Below are 18,531 nucleotides of genomic sequence, written 5' to 3' on the forward strand. Positions count from 1 at the left end.
CCCTAAACTTCATCTCCCTATCCACCAACACTCTCAAGTCCCTGGCATCATCAATCTCCTGGAGTACAGTTCCACCAATGTGGTATACTGCTGCTAATCTTTTCACCCCAAAATGCATAACCTTACATTTTGTCACATTAAATTGACATTCATTCTCCTTAGCCCAGAACTCCAATCTATCCAAGTCATCCTGCTAGATTTTGACATCTTCTGCATTCACTATTGCCCTACCCAACTTTGCATCATCAGCAAACAAATGAATTGTTCCTCTTAGATCCTTCCCTATATTGTTAATGAACAAATTAAACAGCAGTGGTCCAAGAACAGAATCCTGCGGCACGCCACTATTCACAGGCCGTCTTTCGGACTCTACTCCTGAATAAACTACTCTTTGATAAATCTCCATCAACCACCCACCTATCCATCTCACCAACCCTATATCCATTCCCATATGTTGTAGTTTACGGATTAGAATTCCATGTGGTATCCTGTCAAATGCCTTAGCCAGGTCCAGCAGTATCACTGTAAACCCATTACCCTTATCCAGTTCAGCCTTCACTTTGTTAGAAAACTTGAGCAAGTTACTGAGGCATGATCTACCCTTCACAAAGACATGCTGTTCCCTGTACAGTATCTCATTTTCATCAATCCATTCCTGTATTTTTCCCTTGATTACTTTCTCCAAGACCTTGACAACGACTCCTGATATGCTGATCGGTCGGTAATTTGCAACAGTAGTCTTGGATCCTCCTTTATGCAGTGGAACTATTTTCCCCTCTTTCCACACCTTCGGGAATAAACCAGACCCGAGACTCAGATTAAACAACATGGTCAAGGGCACTGATAATTCTTTAGCTGCTTCACGTAAGACCCGTGCCAGTATACCATCCAATCCCACAGATGTATTCACATTAAGGTTCTGTAATAGACTATTCACCTCCACTTCATTCATCACAATTCCCGTATAAACTAATGGTTCCTTCATTTTTTTCAATGTCGCCATGTGGATGATATACTCTTGTGAAGTGCTCGCTCAGTAATTCCACTATATCGACTGATTCAGTGGCCTCCTTACCATTGTCATTCCTTAAAATCATTTTGCTGTGTACAGTTTTTTTTTTTGCTTGCAGCATATTGAAAGAACTGTTTGGGATTCTCATTAGCTTGCATAGCTAGTTTCCTTTCATAATCCGCTTTACCCTTCTGGCCTGCACTTATACCGTTTGTGTGCCTGCAGGTCACCTCTTTCTTTAAATTCCCTCCACAGTGTTCTCTTTTTTGCAGCTCAAGCTTAATGGTGTTATTCATCCATTTAACCCCTACTTGTTTTACTATTCGGACCCTAGATATACAATCAGCCATAACCTCCTGTAAATGCTCCTTGACCACTTCCCATGCTCTATCGACATCCAACCCTTGCAGTTGCACATGCCATGGCACTGATCCAAGCAATCTCCGAAGCTTGTCATACTTGCCAGCACGGTAATTCCATATATATCCTGTCTTAATCAAAAATTCCACACCTTTAGCCACCTCCCAGTTCACGACCTTATGATCACTCTCACCAATAGGTGGCAACATGGTCATATTCATTCAAATTCTCAGATGCTATTACCAGGTCAAGCACTCTCACACCTCTAGTATTTTCCATTACATGCTGTCTCAGATAGTTATCCCTTAATAATTGAATAAAATCCATTTCCTTCCTCACATGTGTCCTCTCCTCCTTCCAATCAATGTTACCATAGTTGAAATCCTCCATAATAATTACCCTCCTTCCACTCATTTCATCAATTTGTTTATGCATACTATCTCCACCACCTATTCCATCACCTGGTCTATAGCAACACCCAACTGTATATTTTGTTCTGCCAGTCTCAATCTCATACCAAATACCCTCAAATGAGCTATTTTCACTATCCTGCGATACAACTTCAATTTTCCTTGGCTGCAGTTCATCAGCAGCTATTATCAATAACACTCCTCCCCCATTTTATTCTCTCTGTTCCTCCTAAATACACTATAACCTACACGGTCTATCCCACTAACTATATCATCTTCTGTCAGCCATATTTCACTAATGCCAATAACCTGTGGCCAGGAAGAGCCAATCAAGGCAAAAATTCTTCCTTCTTGTTCCTAATACTCCTGGCATTAGTATACATGAAATGCAAAGGTCCCTTTGTCCCACCCCTATCTTGATGCGTTATTCTAATTATCCCATTCCAATTTCTTGTCCTTAGTACTGGCTCTGGTACATTATATACATTCTTACACTCAACTGTCTCACTGATGTCTGCATATCCCCCCCCCTTGGTAGTGCTACTTTCCCTGGTTCTGCACATCCATTTTCACTTCATTCAGCAAACTTTTTCCAGTCTCCGCACACCAAATCCATTCAAATACAGGCCATCCATCTTGTATAAATCCTTTCGCCCATCAAAGTTGCAGTTTTTCTTGCATGAAATATGAAAGATCGTGTTTTAGTGGCATTGAAGTTCACAACATTGTCCTCATCCCCCTGACATAGCAAAGAGATGAATGCTTAAGCCACTGATTATGGAAGATCTTGTAGCTTGTGATATATGGGCATTGCAAGGTTTGTCGAGGGAAATATCAATAGAATGGTTGATTGACTGGATCACTACATATGTTTAAGTGGAGAATGTGCAAATGCATTAATAATATACTTGAATTGAATGCTTAATGAGATTCTTGAAGCAAGAAAGGCAAAGCAGTGCTAGTTCCACTGCACAATAGTGAGACCAAAACAAAGTTTGAGCTTCTGGACCAGTCTTTGTTCTGGAGTGATAATGGAATTTTTTTAAGAGGACTCCATTGGTTTGTTGCAGTTGATAAAGTCAGATACAGTGATATTTTTGGACTTTGTGAATAAATTTAACAGACTGCTGTATAAGTCATGTAAGTATTCAAGTTGAATTTAGGAGATAAAATTGGCTAATAATAATAACTCATAATATTTCAGTAGTATGATCTAGTATTTGACTCTTGTTTGCAATGACATCTTTGACTGGTTTGATGTGTCTGCTTTTTTTTTTTTTTTTTTTTTGTAGTGTTTTTCGGTTCAGTTTCCATAGTACAAAATTATATTTTTAGGCACATATTTGAAATAGAATCACAAATAAAAACATGTTTATTTAGTTTATCAGATTTTAGATAAGGACTGGAGATATACAATGCAGTTAGTTTTTGGACTCCTTGAAGGTGTCACATAATAATAAATAAACAGTACAATTTAAAGAATACATTTCCACTAGACATTACACCTTTTCACCATGTCTTGAAAAGTTTTGAATGCATGGTTAAATTCTGACTTTAAAAAAGAGGGTAGAGACCAAACGTTTTGCTCAGTTCTTTGCTATAATGTAATGGCTGCACCATAAAAACTGTTAACAGAATCATGCAATTGTAAGAACAGAAACCTAAACAATATCCAGATCTCCTCTATTTGTGTTTACCAAATCTGTTATTTCTGTATTTTTCCAAATTTTGAAAAAAAAAAAAAAAAAAAAAAAATTAAGGATGTATGATCTCAAACAAATATACAAGAGACACATAAAACATGTCCTCTGTGTTAAGTCAAGTTCACATAACTATATGCTCAACACTGAATAGGTATTGTTCAACAGATGTTGTTGAACCAGTGTATTGGTTCAATAAAAAAATTCAGTAAAATATGACAAGCACCTGTTGACTAACTAAAGAAGAGCAGATTTTGTGAATCCCACAGGGGGAAAAAAAAAGTTACAAATTTATGATACATGGTACTGTCAGTGGCTAAAAGTTAAATAATCGAAAACTCTGCTCTTCGAGATCAAATGCAAATATTTTTCAAGGCACTTCAAGTTTCCATTAAACAGAGTGATGGCCTCATGCAGGATGATGAAATTCGTTTCCTACCTTAATGACGTTCACAAATAGAATTCGAATCTACAGCTTGTTAGCTGAACAGTGGGTATCCTTGCAGCTAGCCATTTCAGTTAAATAATCCAAAATTAATGAAGATTTAAATATTTGTTGCTTCATATCTGTACTACTCATAGTTCTTTACCTTGCAGAAAACACTTACAGACTGACTGCTCTATTGCCCAATAGTATTCAGATCAATGCCAACTAAGGTTAATTTTAGATGCTAATTCATTAGAAATAACGCTTGAAGAAGTTAGTATGGCAAGAAGACTCTAAAGTTATCACACTTTCAGAATTCAGAATCACAGAATTTATCCTGTATTTTGGAGGTTGCTTAAGGGTTGAAGCTGGATAACTGGAAGAAGACCTATATATAGCCTTTCAAGGGATGTGGAGAGCCAGCTGGGGCTTCTGGCATTGTGTTCAATCATCATTTCATGGCATACCCTGTAAAGGTAGGTATCTACATGGTTACTGAATGGATTGGATGATGATAGGCTGGCAGTTTGGGATTTAGTAGCCAAATGAATAGCTAGCCAATAGAATAACTTATAATAATTGAGTCATTGCCTGGTAAACAAGGCACCTGCTGTTTATGTGAGGAAATCAGAGCGAATAGCAAAAAAGTCAACTACCAGAACAAACTGCAACTCATCATCGACAGAGTTGAAGATTAGTACCATCAACGTAAGAAGCATCATTTGAAAAGAAAATGGAACCAGCATAAGATTCTGCTTCATAGTGAAAGACAAAAGCTGGTGCAATTCTTCCAAACAACAAATACAAGATGTATCCAGGTAATAATGATGATGGAAACGAAGGAGTAGCTATAGTATTCAACACCAAATATGTGGATAATCTTTAATTTGCAGGTGATATCAAGTAGTGCGATATGGGCAGATATCACATTGGAAAATTGGACAATGTGCCTCTGATCCTGGCAGAAGGTTCTATTAAGGGATAAATGAAAAAAAAAGAAAAGGCACTGGACACAGAGGAAAAGTTGGTCCTTGAAAGAAAATCTAAACAACAGAGTAGGAAATGATTACCAGGCATAGAAATGTTTGGGGATATTTGGGGGGGAAAAAAAAGCTGATAATGGTGAATACATGCGGGATTTCTGTTCAGGACATGGGCTATCATTATCAATATCATGTTCAACATAAATTCACATTGAGAGAAGACAAGAAAAGTTTTATTGTTGATAGCAGTATCTTCATTCTGGTTCATGTTGAGCCCATACACCAAAGGTTGGTTGTTCAACCTATAGTACATTAGTACTGTGTATGGGTAGCGAGTTGGGAAAGGAGGAACTTGTTTACATTTTATTTAAATGACTGTATGTTGTATTCCTTGGGAAACACAACTGGGAGACGACTGTTCCATAATACAACAGTTGCAGGGATGAAGGAAGAGGGAAGGAAACTTGTTCTGTTTGTTTCAAGGTCATTGTGAAGGAACGTTGAGCAGCAGCAGCATGTGTTCCAACAAGCTTAGTACTAAGTATTAAGCTGGCCTGGTTGGCCGAGTGGTTAGCGTATCCGCTCTCCAGCTAAAAGGCTGTAGGTTCGAATCCCACCGTGGGCATGGATGTTTGTGATTGTCTGTGAAAATAGTAGTGGTTGGCAGTAGATGGTGTTGGTGTAGTTGCATCTCATTGTAGTTAGTGGAGACGGAGTTGTAGAGTAGGTGCCCTCCCTCGATGAGTCCTTGTACTCACTGGCAGTGTCAAGTAATAATAATAATAATTCAGGTGAGCATTTCCCATGGAAATATTTGTAGATTATACATATTGCAGAAACCAAACATCTGTGCAAAAGTGTGGGGAGGGATTGAATTGGTAAGAGATGGGTCATTAATTGCTCTAATTTGTTTGCTAATTGCTCCAATCTAATTGGTCTGATTGCTCTCCTCTATCAAGCATTTTGGGGGAGCTTTTAGGGGTCCCACCCCATATGTTGAGAGCAGTATTCAATAGCTCAGCAGATTTGTGATTTGTATGATGATAACTGTTCATGGGTGAAGTAACGTCTTGAGTGAAAGAGAAATCCTAGTTATTTTGAAGCTGAAGATACAATGATTGTGATGTGTTTATGTCAGGGTAATTCCAAGAAGAGAAATCTCAAATTGTCTAGAAATTTGGGTATTATCAAAAAGAATACTGGGAAAAAATAGTTCTTTTTTATGAGAAATAGTGCAGAACTGGGTTTTGTTTGCATTGAAATTGATGAGGTTGTCTGAACCCCATTGGAGGATGACTCAGAGATCAGAATTGAGGGCAGATGTTCTGTAGGTTGAGGTGAGTTGTGTAGGGTAAGGTTTATCAAATGAAAGGGAGGAATGCAATGTGCTGTCATCTGCAAAACTGTGTATTGGGTTGGAGGCAAGCTTTGTTAGAAATAACAGTTGAACAAAGACTGAAGACCAGAGGTATGAGATACAAAAGATATGCCATTAGTTCTCTTCCCTGATGTTTCTCAGAAAATTGAGAGAGAAAGACAGTGGCACCAATAGCAGCATTATGTTAAAAATGAAGATATTAGGAAGTAACTTGACATTCTTAGCATTCAAAATGTGTTGGCAAAACTAATCTCAGGTATGGTTCTTAAATAGATTGGAGAGGAAAAATTAGAAAAGCAGGTGTTTGGTGCTATAATGACGGGGGGGGGGGGGGACACCACGATATAGATGGAATGATGCTAAATGCTTGTACAATGCAGTTTTGATAAAAGCACAGAAAAATTGTTAATAGAAAGTTATTAATATAAGAAAGTTGGCAACATTTCATATACTACTGCTTGTGGTTCGATGCATCTCCTTAAGAGTACGTATCATGAACTCTATGATGATTATGATGATGATGAATTAGTTTGAAATAAGTTGTTAGGAAGCTACAATGAAGTGTTTATGAAATGTATAAAAGTAAATCTCTATGTTTTTGAGAAGGACTTCTGGAAAATTAATTCTTTGTTATTTATATGCCTAAAAAGAGATTTCCTGTTAAGGAAATCTCTTTTTAGGCATATAAGTAACAAATTTCCCTTTTCAAATCTTTCAAAGTTTCAAATCTCCCTTTTCCCTAAAAAGGGAGATAAAATTTTGTTCATTCCATTGCTCTGTACTCTTGAAAATGTTGAAGATAGTTATCAAAAACCAGCTTGTTCACTACCTGGAAACTCATCATTTAATTATTGATCACGAATATGGATTCTGCCATGCTCATTCTACAGTAGACTTCTTTTGGACACAAGCCATGGATAGATTTAGAGAAACTCGTGTGGTGACTCTTGATATCTGAAAGGCATTTGTTCGTGTCTGGCAGTGAAGTTTTCACAGCAAGCTACCATCTTATGGTTTTCCTTCAGCCCCTTGTGTGATTGGCTAGCTTCCTCTCTGGTTGATTGAGTGTCATGGTGAATATCTACCTTTCATCAGGTTTCTTTTATCAATGGTGGAATACCCTAGGGTTCTATACCCTGACCCATGCTTTTCCTCTTCCTCTGCATCAGTGACTTCCTCTCTCTCTCTCTCTCTCTCTCTCATTTCAAATCCTGTTCATCATTTTGCTGATGATAGCATTTTCCATTTCTCTTCTTCAATCGAGAATTCCTGTAGTACCCAAATGATTGAAGTTTTAAGGGCTGCTTCAACCATTGTCTTAAACACTGATCTTCTTGCCATTCTCAAGTGAGGGTGAAGACCACTCAGTGAATTTTAATACTATTAAAACACAGTTCTGTCATATTACCCACAAGAAGGATCATAATTCTGTCCCAATACTTTTGATAATGTTCCATTATCCTTTCAAGATCAGTTTTCCCTTTTTAGGCTAACTTTCACATCTAGCTTATCCTGGCAAGAACATGTATTACATCACTAGCCTAAAAACGTTGTGTTCTTTTTTGTTCAAACATTACTTCTCTCCTGCTCAACTCCTAACACTTGATAAGTCTCAAATCTAACTAACCTTAGAATATTGTATTTAACATTTGACATGGTTCACTAAAAACTCCCTAAGAATTCTTGAATGTATACAGAAAACCTATAGGATAGGTGCCCTTCTTTCATAGTCTTCCTTCAGTCACTTTCCCATAGGTGTTTCTGCAGTATTCATTTTTTCATAGTTACTTTCATTGCTAATTATGAAAGTACCCGCCATTCCTCTACTTTCCTCTAATCACGTAAGAACTAGAGCAGTCACTGGTCAGCATCTGTACACAGTCGAACTCCAAACATATGGAACCAGTGTTTCATCATCTTCCTTCATTTCATTTATTTCTGTTCATTGTAACCACCTTTCCCATACTGATTTTTCCCCACAATGAGTATCCCTCCCCAGCTTTTTGAGAAACTTCTCTGTAGATTATTTTCAACTTAAACACTTGCCCACATATGATCATCATCATCATATTCCTGCCATGTACCCTCAAGGGGTGTACAGGATATGACAGTACTACATGAAAAAATTACATCATTACTAACATCCAGGAATGCGTTAGCAAATCAGTCTGTTACTTGTCAAGACTTCAACATTATCAGATCTTATATTTCTATCGTCTAAGGCACTTTGTACCGTATCAATCCACCTATATCTTGGTATTCCTCTGGGTCGTTTTCCTGCCAACCTGGCAGAGAACACTTGTTTTGCTAATCTTTCCTCTGCCATTCTATTTAAGTGACCATACCACCTGAGATTAGCTCTGCTAACGCATTCCTGGATGCTACCAATGTCAAGTTCTTTCCTAATATCCTCATTTTTAATATGATATTGCCATTGATGCCATCTATTCACGCCTCTAATCTTTCTCAGGACTCTCCTATCTGCAGTCTCTAGTCTTTGGTCAAGTGTTTTACTTCTGACCCAGCTCTCAGATCCATAAGTTAAAACTGGTTTGAACACTGTCTTGTATACAGCTAATTTAGTGTTCCGACTAATTTCTCTCTTATTCCATATGAATTTATTCAATTGACTTCCCACCATACCAGCTTTGCTGATTCTGTTGTCTATTTCTATATTTAATTTACAATCTTCAGTAAAAATCGTGCCTAAGTAGCTGAAATGTTTTACTTGTTCCACAGGTTCTCCATTCACAACACAGTTGACATTTTCAATGATTCTGCCTATTTTCATTGTCTTTGTCTTTTTATTGCTGACCTTCATACCATATCTATTACAACAAATATTCAGTTTAGTCAGAGAATCTTGCAGACTTGTAGCAGATTTATTTAGAAGTATAACATCATCCGCATAAAGCAAAGAGCTGACATTAACATCTCCAATTTTGATATCAGGTTTAATACCACATTCCTTCATAATGTGATCCATATAGATAATGAATAACAGAGGGGATAATGTACATCCTTGTCTCACACCAGATTTAACATTAAACCATCTTCCTGTACTTCAATTCTAACTGCTGACTTACAACTCAAATAAAGACTAAGTATTGCTTGCTATAATGCCCCATTGACACCATATAACTGCAGCGTATTGAATAGCTTCTCTCTTGGCACCTTGTCATATGCCTTTTCCAAATCGACAAAACTTAAATACAGATCTTTGTTATATTCCCATGCTTTCTCGACTATTTGTCGTAAAGTGAAGATCTGATCCTGACAGCCTCTATTTGGCCTGAATCCAGCTTGTTCTTCACCAAGCTTTTCTTCCACAACTCTTCTCAACCGTTTCTCAAGTATACTTGCATAGATCTTGCCAGGAATGCTCAGTAGGGAAATACCTCTGTAATTCTCACATTCAGTTTTATTTCCCTTTTTATATATGGGTACTATGAGAGCTCTACTCCAATCATCGGGAATTCGTCCCTCTGTCCAGGCTTTCTGAACTATGCAGTGCAGCCACTGTAAGACTTTTATACCACCATACTTCAGCATTTCTGGTTGAATATCATCTACTCCTGCTGCCTTTCCACATTTCAAGCCTTTGATGGCTTTTTCTACTTCAAGTATGGATATGTATTCCTGACTGCATGCCTGGTCAGTGTTTTTTACCACTGTGCTGTCATCACTGCTTGTTTCATTTAGCAGTTTTTCAAAGTAATTACTCCATACTTCAAGGATATCTGTTTTTCCTGTTTTCATGTCACCTTTATCATCTCTAACTCCTTTTACAGCACTGCACTCTTTCCTCCATTCCTAAGCTTCTTCAACAACCTCCAAAATATTTTGCCACCTTCTTGATATTTATTTTCTATATTCTTGCCAAAGTCCTCCCATGACTTTTGTTTAGCTAGTTTTACACACTGTTTAGCTTTCTTACATTTGTCTCTGTATTCTGTAAGAGTAAAAGCCTTAGCCTCTGCCCCACAAAAACCAACCATATGGCTTCGCTACATTGATGATGTGTTCGCTATTTGGCCACATGGCTCTGAAACACTCCTCTCCTTCCTTACACACTTAAACAACCAACACGCCAGGATCAAGTTCACCCTGGAAAAAGAGGAAAACAACTGCCTCCCTTTCCTAGACACACTAGTCACCCGCCAGCCTGATGGAACTTTGGTTTTCTCAGTTTACAGAAAACCCACCCATACAGGAAGATACATCCACCAAATCTCACCCCCCCCCCTCACAACAATATGGAGTGGTAAAAACACTATACAACAGGGCTAAACTATTCTGTTCTAACGATATAGCCCTTAACACTGAACTAAATCACATCCTCAACACTTTCTCAGCCAACAGCTACCCTCCCAAAAAAAATCCAAAAAATATTAAAACCTACAAACCACAGCCCCCCTCCTCCACAAAAAAGATTACTCTAAATCCATCACCATTCCCTACATCCGAGGCACCTCAGAAAAAATTACCAAAATTCTAAAAAAACATAACCTCACCTCCTGTTACAGGCCTTACAGAAAATTGGCATCCCTTATCCACTCTACCAAAGACCAACCACTTCCCCTAGACCTACCTGGTGTATACCAGGTCCCTTGCAGTTGTAAACTGTCGTACTTTGGCCAAACAGGCAGGACAGCGAATATCAGAATTTCAGAACACAAGGACTACATCCGGTTTTACAAGTATAGCCATTCTGGTCTTGCAGACCATGCTCTGGATACTCACCACAGAATACGGTGGAAGAAAGCTACAGTAATACACCGGAGCAAATATAAATTCGAAAGATTATTTATGGAATCAGCCTCTGCCCTAAGAAACTCTCCGAACCTCAACAAATTTGGTTGTATGCGACTGCCCCAAATTTGGGAGGCATACATCAGCAGACCTTCAGCCCAACGGCCAAGAACGCCTACTTAGCCCGCCAGAGGGCACGTCAGGACTTCTAGGAGAACGATCGATAGCTTCATATCTTCATTCTCAGTTACTGTATTGTTAGTGCCTGTGTGCAACTGCCTTTTTGTAAGTTCCTTTTGAAAATGGCAATGTGACATTGCCGAAATATCGGAAATATTTATTAAAGTATAATTTAATTTATATTTGGATCTACATTGTTTCAATTCCCTAAGTGATTTAGAAATCTGTAAGAGTAAAAGCTGACTTATTTGCCAGGAACTTTTGATATGCTTTCTTCTTTTCCTTCACTGCCTCTTTAACTTCCTGTGTCCACCAGGGAGTTCTGAATTTTTTATCCTTGCACACAACCTCACCACATGCCTCTCTGGCAGAATCAATCAATGTTTTCTTCAGAGTTTGCCACTGAATCTCCAAGGTTTGATTCCTGTTCTCAAACTCTTTCATTTTCTTTTCAATAATCTTTCTGTATTTTAGTCTACAGTTCACATCTGAGAGCTGCTCAACTTTTATTCGCTTTAAAACTTTCTTACATGTTATTCTTTTCAATATGAAATTCAGTTTTATCCTGCTCAAGACTAAATAGTGATCACTTCCAATTTCAAATCCTCTGTACACTCTGGTGTCCTGCACCAGGGAGAAAACATCACTATCAACAATAACATAGTCAATGAGACTTTTCTTATTCCTAGCCTCTTCTCTCCATGTGAATTTGTGCACATTTTTATGTTGGAACATGGTGTTAGTAATAACCAGTCCATGTCCTGAGCAGAAATCCAACAGATATTTGCCATTATTATTAGCTTTGCTTTTTTCTCCAAATTTTCCCAAAATATTTTTGTATGTCTCACAATCATTTCCTACTCTGCTATTTAGATCCTCAACAAGGACTAACTTTTCCTTTTTCATTGTGTCAGTTGCTTTTTCTGAAGTGTCAAAAAATTCCTCCACTTCTACCTTAGTAGAACCTTCTGTGGGACCATAGGCACAAATAAGTCTCATTGTCCAGTTCCCCATTCTCATATTTGCCCGCATTACTCTACTTGAGACTGACTGCCATTCAAGAAGATTAGCCTCGTATTTTGTGTTGAATACTATGGCTACTCCTTCTTTTCCTTGATTGTCATTGCCTGAATATAACATTTTGTATTTATTGCTCAGAAAGATCTCACCAGTTTTGGTCTTTTTTTTTTTTGTTTCAGTCACCCCTATTATGTCGATCTGGTACTTATCTAATTCCTCAGCTAGCTCCATTTCTTTGCCATTCAGGCTTCTTACATTGATAGTACCGATCTTTAACTCTGGTGATGTTGAGTTGGGGTTTGTTTTCAGATTTGTTCCAGTAGCTGACTTTTCGCTGTTTGCCCTGGTTCCCTGGCAAAAACAACGGGGGCCTTGTTTAACCGGGCGACGCCCCAGCCGGCATGAAATTTTGTCATGTTGTACCATCATTTTTTATTTTGGTTTAACCAATAAGAATACAATTTGGTTGGCTAAATCCCAAATTGCTAGCCCATCCTCATTCGTTCAGTATCAAAGTAGATACCCAACAGGGTGCACCACGAGAAGGTGAGGATTGGACATTAGGTCAGAAGCCCTGGTCGGTTCTCCGCATTCCTTTAAAGGCTATGTGGAGGTCTCCTCTCAGTTATACAGCTTTGACCCTTAAGCACCCCGCCCACGTATGATGTTGTTATGTTATGTTATAGGTCTTGTGACCTCTGTATGGATTTTAGCTTTGCTTGTGACTAAAGCTATGCTTGTTTATTTAATAGTAAGTGCAAGCCACAGTTTGACATTCCTGCCAAATACACAGGCAGAAGGAACTCCTTTAATGACATGAACGTGCTAATACATCATAAAGAGGATGAGAGTTATAATACAGGGTATTTCAAACGGGGATATACAACTTTGTATGATAATAGAAGGTAAATAGCAATAGATGAACAATTTTTATTACTGTTCAAATGTAGCATAACACAAAGTTTCAACACAGACAGTTAAAGTTCAATATATGACTGCCTTCAGTAATTCTGCAGACATCCCACCTGTAATCAACAATGGAATGCAGCTCATCCAAATTGGCTGGTAATGGGGATACAAACACATGATCTTTTGCAAAGTCCCACAAGAAAAAAAATCTAATGGTGAAAGGGTGGAGGGAACGCGGTGGTCATGCTACAGGCACCCCTCTACCAATCCTTCTACCTGGAAAATGGGCATCTAGGTACGACCTTATGCCTGACAGGTAATGAGGAGGTGCTCCATCTTGTTGGAATGTAAGCGCTGTCGTGGTGATCATCTAATTGTGGTATTAGGTTACCCTTGTAGCATGTCCTGATACACACCACCAGTAATGTTAAACTCAGAAAAAAAGAAGGCCCATACACTTTTTTCTTGCTTATGGTGCAAAAAGCATTATCCATTGGGGTGCCACAAACATGTTCTACGATGGCATGTGGATTTTTGCTATCCCAAATTCTGCAGTGTTTACTTGCCCACTTACGTGAAAAGTGCACTTGTTACTGAAAATGATCATGTCCAAAAAAGTCCTCATTTTGTTCTATCCTACTGATCATTTCCATACAGAAATCCTATGTGGGTAAATTTTTAAGGCCTTAAATGTAGACACTGTCGTAAAACTCTCCACACTGTCACATGTGGAATTTCAATTTGACCAGATGATGTGATGTATCATGCCATCTAGTGTTGTCATTTGGTAATAAAGTTACATGACCAAAAATTGATGTTTCATTATGTTGTGACACTCACTCAGCTGTTGTACATCTTCTGAGTTATTCTCTTTTCTCCCAAAGTTGTATATGCACTTTTGAAACATCCTGTATATTCATTCAATGAATATATATATGTGTGTGTGTGTGTATGTGTTTCTTTATTTTTAAGAATGATTGAAATCTGCTCTTTAATTAAACAAATGTTTAAAAACTATGTTGTGATTATTATTATTAAGAGACCTCCAGGGAGTCCAATGACTCATCAAGGGAGGTCACAATCACAAACATCCATGCCCACAGTGGGGTTCGAACCCACAGCCTTTTGGCAGGAGAGCAGATACGCTAACCAAGCCGGCTTTTTTTACATTATGCTGTAGGATTTATTGAACTTTGCCTTTTTTATTTCTGCACTAAGTGTAATTATGATTCTTCAAGTACAAGATACGTCTACTTCTTACATTGAAGTTATAAACTGCATAATCTTTTGATTGATGTCAGTTTCAAATAAAATATATGTTAATGAAGGAGATACAAATCCTTTGATGTTTATCTGCCAGTAAGCGAAACTCTAAGAACTAGGACTAAGATCTATGAGTTTCATACCGAAAAACTATCAGCAAATCCAAGTTTAAGTAACCACTTGGTAGTACAACACCAAGGCAACTCGTATCAAAGGTGGAGCAAGCTCCCTCACTATCCTTGATATATCCACCTTTGATACAAGTTGCCTTGGTGTTGTACTACCAAGTGGTTACTTACACTTGGATTTGCGGATAGTTTTTCGGTATGAAATTCATAGATCTTAGTCCTAGTTCTTAGAGTTTCACTTACTGGCAGATAAACATCAAAGGATTTGTATCCCCTTCATTATTATTAAGGTTGCCAGAAAAATAGCCTTTTGGCTTTTATTCTATGTTAAAATATATGTTATTTATTTACACCTGAAGAAATAAATCACACATACATGTTTGCTAGCTGTGGAAGGTAATAAGTATGGTATTGTCAATGGATACTGCTAGTGGCCACTCATTTATCATCAACTCCTCCCACAAGAAAACTTACAGGTTGTGTGACACTTTCATAAACAGAATCCCTTCACACCCACACCTAAAAAAATTGTGGGAATTGGAAAGGGAATGTGTATAGATGTAAATACATATAGAATTTGAAATTCAAGAGACTGAAACGAAAGACAATCATTTCAGCCTCTTGTGTTTAAGGATTTATTGTATTTGCACATTTCTTCACAAGTGATATCAATCCAGCGGAATAATTCAACAGTGCACAGTGGACCTTCCCCTGCTCCCCATATTTTTATGGCTGTAATAAATTTTTTGTTATGACTATACAAATCAGGATGCATATACTTCAATGACAGGACTGACTGTGATCACAGTGCACAACTGAAATAAAATACTTTAACTAGTATGAATAATTTTCAGTAACTGAATTAGCATGTTTTATTTTTTATCCAATAACTAAGTTTTACATTACAAAATATCAAAATATTGTTATGCATATTTGGATTTATAACATGGATCACTTCATTGAGTACAGAGGAAATTAGCTTACAGGCCATGTACAACAAGAATGTTGTATTTTGCTTCATTCCTCATTTATTGTCAATGTAATTTAAATTATTTACATTACACAGTGAATATTTGTGCTCTCAGATATCCAATAAGAGGAAAAGTGAATGTGAGAAATCACTTTGTTTCACTTAATAATTCTTAATGAAGTAGAAAGCAATAACATTAGAAAAGAAACACGAAATTTTAAGGCTTCACAAATCTGGAATGGAAGAGATGGAACTTGTCTTTAGATTTTGTCTCATTATATGATAAGCATCATCATAAAGAATAAACAAAAAGTGAGCCTTAATAAACCAAACTTTGGGTTTGATTTATTGAGGCTCACTTAACAATGGTTTTCAGGAACTAGTTTGGTCTTGCAAGTGGGAATCTGCTGTATGTTAAAATGACAGCACAACTTATTATAGCACAACATGTATAGTATGCTGATCTGAATATCATAAGTTTTCCATCTTAAAACTCCAATGTTTCATCCATCAAAGCTGAAAAACCAGTTAGAGAACATGTGCAGTTAACAAATGCATTACACTGGCTTTAGCCTTTGCTGACTATGTTAATTGAGTGGTTGTTGAATCCTGCTGTGGGCATGGTTATCTTTATGTGGAAGATGAATTTCATCAAGATTACTGTGCAAGACTGCTCTTTCCAATTATTGGGATGGTCAGAAATGTTTTTTTTTTTTTTTGAAAGAGTTGTCTGTCTTTGTTTCTAGAGCAGGGTTTCCAGATTATGTGAAAAATAGAAAAAATGCATGTAAAAAAAAAACCCTTAGCCTACTTGTTGTATGGCATGATACAGTATAGCACGCACGCACGCACACACACACACACACACACACAAAAAAAAAAAATACTGAACTTCAACATCTCCTTCAGTACACGCACTATGAGATATAGTGTTCAGCTGTATGCACATTAATAGAAGCACATGTTTAGAATCTATGCCATTAGATTTAGGAGTAGTAATGACGGTGACATTGGAATAAAAGATGTTTATTGTTGAGCATTATTTTTGTTCATATGGAGTTGGTAAAGAAAATAGCCCAAGCCGTTGTTGAAGGAATGGGTATTCTACCATTACCCACCTTCAAACCTTGGTGAATTAAGGGATGTCCCAACTCTTATTCTCCAAGATGACATAGAACTTGCATGCGCTACGAAACTTGTCTTGAAAGATGAGGTGCCCATTTCAAGCATGTAATCTACTATCATTAATGCTATATTCGACCAAGATTTCACTGATAATTGTGGATGTACATTTCATCATATGTAAACATATATTTCTTTGTTAATAAACCTGTTTTCTCTATAACATATATCATTGTAGTTCAGTACTGTTTTTTTTTTTTTGTCTGTGTGTGTGTGTGCCATACTATACAAGTATACTATAGGTTTCCATCCTTTTATGGATGGGAGTCAATATTAGAAAAAAAATAAATAAAAAGTTGCTTTAGCTATGTCTTCAAACAAGAAAGCAGTGTATTTATTTGTACTTGTTCATATTTGATCATTGCCTATTGAAGAATTCTCATTTCACATTTGGATAGTTTTTTTTTTTTTTTTTTTACTGGTTAAAAAAATAAATTTAAAAATGGCAGATTTGATGCAGGTATACTAAATGTTTAAAATCATCTCATGGATGGGATTTAGATCATAAACCACACACACACACACACACCTGGCACCTATATCACACCCTATCTACTATTCTAGAGTGCATACTTTTTCTTTTAATTTGATTTTTTTTCACCTCATATAAATGAAATTAAAAGTAATAAACACAGTTCTTGATAAGAAGAAAGTTTGAAAATAAAATTTTGGACAACATTTGATTAAAGCATTGTAGAACTCCAATACCTCTAGGGTCATTCCATGTGAAATCATCAGGTGATTGAAGAAGCATAACTTTTTTATTTGAAGAAATTAAGTTATTTTGTCACCCTGTCCTTTAGATAGAAGATTTTTTTTTATTTCCTGATATCCTGTTAAGTATGGCAGTCATTTTTATTTGCCATATCTACATAATTTTCACAGTTTCAGAGGGTTTCAAAATTAATCGCAGCTTATTTTCAAATTGTCCAGTTTCTGATTTTTTTTTTCTGCCATTTTAATTTTTGAATGTGTATAATTTTTGATTTTTTGTATGCATTTTCAGACAAACTAATTTTTTCAAGGTAGCCACCTGCTTTAGCTGTTCAGGTGCTCTTTTTCATTTTGTACTCTACCTTGTGGAGTCCTATATTGAACTAAATACATGTGGTGAACTTGACCCTAACTTGTACCCCAAATCACCTTGATTGAGGCATTTCTTCGATGTAAAAAATTGCCTCAAAGTTTGCAAAAAAAAATTAAAAATGGCTCACTTTGAAGTACAGTAAAGTTATGTAGAGACTGAATAAAAATTTGAAATTTTTATGAGAGATACTCTTGATAGATGGCTATAAAGAAAAATTGGTTCTATTCTGTCATTTTCATCCCTTCTGCCTAGATGGCCTTTTGAAAATGAAGAAAACTGATTATTTTGTTGCATTCTTTCAGAATATCTATTACATCCACCTATACAAGAGAATTTTTTTCCTAGGAACATAAGTGTGGTGTACCGTGTGACAATAGCAAATAGGAGTAAAAATAAAAAAAAATTAACATCTATGCACAGGTATATAAAGCATAGAAGGAATGATCAGAGGAATTCTAATTTAATCTGTAATTTTAATTTCCTTTTTACCAGTTCACTCCATTTCATTTTCAAGAAAACAATTTGATAAACTTAAAGTAATAAAATAATATGGTCATTGAGGGATGTATACTACTTCCTATCTGGTTTTAAAATTAGATATGGTAATAATTTAATGAAAGAACGAGATTATAATTATATCTATAGTGTTTATGATAGTAACTATTAAAATTGACTTGCATCTTCTGCATTAAAACAGTGGTAATAAAAAATCAAGAATTGGACAATCTGGGGGGGGGAAGCTGTGTTAATTTTAAAACCCTCTGAAATTG

General features: G+C 36.8%; 1 protein-coding gene across 3 annotated transcripts in view; it reads left to right on the forward strand.

The window, feature by feature from the left end:
* Positions 1 to 18,531, forward strand: part of Sik3 (Salt-inducible kinase 3) — a 328,804-nt gene that overhangs the window by 208,651 nt on the left and 101,622 nt on the right. The window lies entirely within an intron of this gene.

This window comes from Typopeltis vanoorti, chromosome 16 (assembly GCF_054136105.1).
Source record: "Typopeltis vanoorti isolate ZY-2024b chromosome 16, IOZ_Tvanoo_1.0, whole genome shotgun sequence".
In the NCBI taxonomy this organism is placed as follows: domain Eukaryota; kingdom Metazoa; phylum Arthropoda; class Arachnida; order Uropygi; family Thelyphonidae; genus Typopeltis; species Typopeltis vanoorti.